Source organism: Rhinichthys klamathensis, unplaced genomic scaffold (genome assembly GCF_029890125.1).
Source record: "Rhinichthys klamathensis goyatoka isolate OS25496 unplaced genomic scaffold, OSU_Roscu_1.1 h1tg000040l_1, whole genome shotgun sequence".
Taxonomy (NCBI): Eukaryota; Metazoa; Chordata; class Actinopteri; order Cypriniformes; family Leuciscidae; genus Rhinichthys; species Rhinichthys klamathensis.
This window is the reverse complement of record NW_026606587.1, coordinates 13,540,829-13,546,447: the sequence shown is the minus strand read 5'-3', so window position 1 is coordinate 13,546,447 and position 5,619 is coordinate 13,540,829.

Genomic DNA, 5,619 nt, shown 5'->3' with positions numbered 1-5,619 from the left:
AGCTTGGTTAACTTTGAGCTTCTCCGGTTGTTTAAATGTTCGTTACAGCTGTCATCGTGACCTGTCATAATCCTATTATGTTTGTTTGAAAAGTTGCTGTGCTTCATGACATTCTAGGTTCAGGATGTAGTTTATTCACAGATATTAATGTTTTTTTTATGATATATTTTTTTCTATGAATAATGTTTCATTTGAAAATAAACCCATTTTTGCATACCATTTAACCGGCATAGTGCAACACATTGCTGTTTGCAGTGTGAAATTTTCTTTAGTCTTTAATGGTGTTGCTGCTTTGCCAGGGTGATTTCTGATTCTGAAATACTATTCAAACTTTATCATATATATATTATTATAATTATTATTATTTTTTAAATCTCATGCAATTAGAAATTTGAACATTAAAAATATTATCCATTATATATAAACTATTGATAAAAATGAATACTAATTATTTTAAACTATTTAAATGATTCTTGATTTTGAAAACACTGATTTTCACTAGTTAAATATTCTAAGTAGTTTGAAGTAAACAATTAATCATTTGACAAACCGTTATTTGACTTTCTTTATAATTGTGTAATTTAAAATGTAACATTTAGATAAAGGTTTACCATACAGAATGAAGTGTCATTAATGTCAGATACTAAATCAACAATTCTATTTAAAGTTGTGTTTTTAATGTTTAGTTTTAATGTGAATGTAAGTTTATTCTATGACAAGCATGTGAATATTTAAATATTTTACTGCCTGTATTTTAATTAAAGATGTTATAGCAACAATATGAATTCAAATTGCCTATAGGTTTTAACGATAATCGTCTGAAATGTACATAATTCATGGAATTATTGAATAATAACTTAATTACAATAAGCATTACGTTTAAGAATAGAAGAGAAAAAAAATCATCTTAACCCTGGCTAACCTATTGTATATAAAACCATTTCAAGGACGTAAACAACAACAAAACGCGTTGGAATGCTACTGCAAATATATATAAAAGAAAAGACGACAACGTGTAATTCCCGGCCCCTTTGAATCAGACCCTGAAGATAACAGTGAAATCTCTTCTGATTCCAGGGGAAAGATGCTCCCTCAAGAAAAATGCGTTTATTTGAGTGTTATTGAGAGTTTAGCATGTAAGTTACTGTCTGGGGAAATGGAAACATTGGTCCGTTTGGACAGAGACTTATCTTCTTGTCCCATTATTAAAAACACCCTGTAGGCTACTAAAGGCAGGTGAATTATGAAAATGCAGTGTAAGACAAGGAAGATTGTATTTAATTTATGCGGAGTTTACAGAGTTGTAGATATTATTTGCATGAAATGGAGTAAGGCTTAAATCCATTCTGATCGTTAACGTTAATCTTAAGCGATCGGTCTCAGAAATCGTGGATTAAACCGCTCGATTCATACAAATTAGTTTAACGATCTCTTTGTGAACTTTTTGAAGTGATAGGAACGACACAAGGGTGAGTAAATGATGACGGTTTAAATGTGTTTTCGCTTAAATCTCGCTTAACAGCAGATTCGCTTGACGGGTCATGTGACGTCACATGCAGTAAGTTCTGTTCATGACGTCACAGGCGGGGAGCTCTTGTAGTGCAAAGTAAACACGCAGTGAGTGAGTGAGTGACACAGTAGTGAAATACAGTTTACAATTGCAGTCTCGATACAAACAATAGGTAACATGCTTGCAAACTTACCTGTGGAGATGGAGAGCAGCAGGACCGACGTGTTCGTGGATGCATTTGAATGTTTACCTGAGGAGATGGAGAGCAGCAGATACGACGTGTTCGTGGATGCATTTGAATGTTTACCTGAGGAGATGGAGAGCAGCAGATACGACGTGTTCGTGGATGCATTTGAATGTTTACCTGAGGAGATGGAGAGCAGCAGATACGACGTGTTCGTGGATGCATTTGAATGTTTACCTGAGGAGATGGAGAGCAGCAGCAGCGACGTGTTCGTGGATGCATTTGAATGTTTACCTGAGGAGATGGAGAGCAGCAGCAGCGACGTGTTTGTGGGTGACTTCTTACCTGAGGAGATGGAGAGCAGCAGCAGCGATGTGTTTGTGGGTGACTTCTTACCTGAGGAGATGGAGAGCAGCAGCAGCGACGTGTTTGTGGGTGACTTCTTACCTGAGGAGATGGAGAGCAGCAGCAGCGATGTGTTTGTGGGTGACTTCTTACCTGAGGAGATGGAGAGCAGCAGCAGCGATGTGTTTGTGGGTGACTTCTTACCTGAGGAGATGGAGAGCAGCAGCAAGGCTCAACCATCGACCAGCGCTGCTACAGATGCGCCTGTGCAGAACAACCCCGCAGGTAACTGAGGACATTAATACAAATCAAAACTCACATGTATGCAGAAATAACAGTGGGACCCGATTACTGGGTGACTTCTCACGCAACTCAAAATTGGTAACAACAGTATGAATGCTTATTTGTCATTTTAGCTGAAATTAGGACTGGTGTTGCTTAAGACATTGTCGGTCGGTGTTTCTGTTAAAAAAACTAACAATAATACTGATAAGATAATACTACTACGAATTCTGCTACTAATAACAATATAAACCGCACTAAGGATTGATGAGCTGCCAGGTTGATGAATATTAATCACGTCGGCATTCGATCAAACTAATTTGCTGTAATCAAATGAGATTGCCGTTTGCGCATTAGTTTCTTGCTCATAAAGGCTGAATAGTTTTAATGAACTGCATTATTAGCAGTATATTCACAGGACAATACAAATAATATCGTTTACACGTAGCACGTCAATTCTGCATGGAGAGCGACGGCGAGTCGGGCGTCTCAAACTAGTGTTTACTGTGCGTCAGATACACTGTGAATTCATTGGGATGAACTGAAATAGTGCGTTTTGTGGATGGCTTGACGGAGAGCGAAACTCTCCAGCTCTCAGTCAGTGTTCGGCGAGTGAAATATATCTGTGTACCAGTTCCAGATTATAGAGGTAGTTCCTCGTTTAGCGATGAACTTCGCCTCAGTTTCACGTCCTCTGCGCCATAGTTGTTGTCGGTACACGATCCGTTCCATCTGCACGATCCGTTCTACGCATGCGCGTAATTACGTAGTAGAAGACGTCACGGTTTTCCTACACTATCGGTACCACGCATGCGTGGATGAAACACTTTACGGCCAGGCGGCACAACTTGCGGCATACCGGTATTTGTGTAACATAGACATTCAATGTTTGTGTAACTTTAGTTGTATTTTGTTTAACATTTCACAGCGGGTCTATTTTGATGTTTTTAAATGTAGCTTACGCTGCATTACGATGTGTTTACGTGGTTGCCAATCCAAAATAATAAAGGAGTTGTGACTGTGAGTTATGAACATACATGATCAGTTTCCCCCACTCTCCTTTGCGATTCATTGCTGTATGGTATTAGGCTTAACTGACTTAACTTGCCGTGTTTTGGTCTGAGGTCAGTATTGTCAGATGGTTTGGTGTCATTTTTTTTGATTAAAATTTAATTATTAAATTAAATAAATTATTAATTTATAATCGGCTATTAGTTACCTTTTAAGTTGAGTAATTTTGTATTAGTATGGGTCTATATAGGCTAATATATATCTATATAATCTAAATGCGGAAAATAATCTCTTTAATGTTGTTTACAAAGACAATAAAGGAACATAATATGCATTTCTGCCTAGACTATCTGCACTTACGTGAAAAAAGAACTACAAACAAGTCTGGGGAAACGTTATAGAGTATTTCAAACTGACAATGGAAATGACTTGAAAGAAGCATGTGTACACACAGAAGTGACATGGGACCAGTGGTGGACAGTAGTAAAGTACACTTTTTGAGTATCTTTATTTATCTTTATAAAAACACACACACACACACACACACACACACACACACACACACACACACACACACACACACACACACACACACACACACACACACACACACACACACACACACACACACACACACACACACACACACACACACACACACACACACACACACACACACACACACACACACACACACACACACACACACACACACACACACACACACACACACACACACACACACACACACACACACACACACACACACACACACACACACACACACACACACACACACACACACACACACACACACACACACACACACACACACACACACACACACACACACACACACACACACACTTTAACAGCTCTCAGTCCACTTCAGACGAACACTCTTTCCGCTGTAACAGCTCAGTCACTTCAGACGAACACTCTTTCCGCTGTAACAGCTCAGTCACTTCAGACGAACACTCTTTCCGCTGTAACAGCTCAGTCACTTCAGACGAACACTCTTTCCGCTGTAACAGCTCTCAGTCCACTTCAGACGAACACTCTTTCCGCTGTAACAGCTCTCAGTCCACTTCAGACGAACACTCTTTCCGCTGTAACAGCTCTCAGTCCACTTCAGACGAACACTCTTTCCGCTGTAACAGCTCTCAGTCACTACAGACGAACACTCTTTCCGCTGTAACAGCTCTCAGTCCACTTCAGACGAACACTCTTTCCGCTGTAACAGCTCTCAGTCACTTCAGACGAACACTCTTTCCGCTGTAACAGCTCAGTCACTTCAGACGAACACTCTTTCCGCTGTAACAGCTCAGTCACTTCAGACGAACACTCTTTCCGCTGTAACAGCTCAGTCACTTCAGACGAACACTCTTTCCGCTGTAACAGCTCAGTCACTTCAGACGAACACTCTTTCCGCTGTAACAGCTCTCAGTCCACTTCAGACGAACACTCTTTCCGCTGTAACAGCTCTCAGTCCACTTCAGACGAACACTCTTTCCGCTGTAACAGCTCTCAGTCCACTTCAGACGAACACTCTTTCCGCTGTAACAGCTCTCAGTCCACTTCAGACGAACACTCTTTCCGCTGTAACAGCTCAGTCCACTTCAGACGAACACTCTTTCCGCTGTAACAGCTCTCAGTCACTTCAGACGAACACTCTTTCCGCTGTAACAGCTCTCAGTCCACTTCAGACGAACACTCTTTCCGCTGTAACAGCTCTCAGTCACTTCAGACGAACACTCTTTCCGCTGTAACAGCTCTCAGTCCACTTCAGACGAACACTCTTTCCGCTGTAACAGCTCTCAGTCCACTTCAGACGAACACTCTTTCCGCTGTAACAGCTCTCAGTCCACTTCAGACGAACACTCTTTCCGCTGTAACAGCTCTCAGTCCACTTCAGACGAACACTCTTTCCGCTGTAACAGCTCTCAGTCCACTTCAGACGAACACTCTTTCCGCTGTAACAGCTCAGTCCACTTCAGACGAACACTCTTTCCGCTGTAACAGCTCTCAGTCACTTCAGACGAACACTCTTTCCGCTGTAACAGCTCAGTCACTTCAGACGAACACTCTTTCCGCTGTAACAGCTCTCAGTCACTTCAGACGAACACTCTTTCCGCTGTAACAGCTCTCAGTCCACTTCAGACGAACACTCTTTCCGCTGTAACAGCTCTCAGTCACTTCAGACGAACACTCTTTCCGCTGTAACAGCTCTCAGTCCACTTCAGACGAACACTCTTTCCGCTGTAACAGCTCTCAGTCACTTCAGACG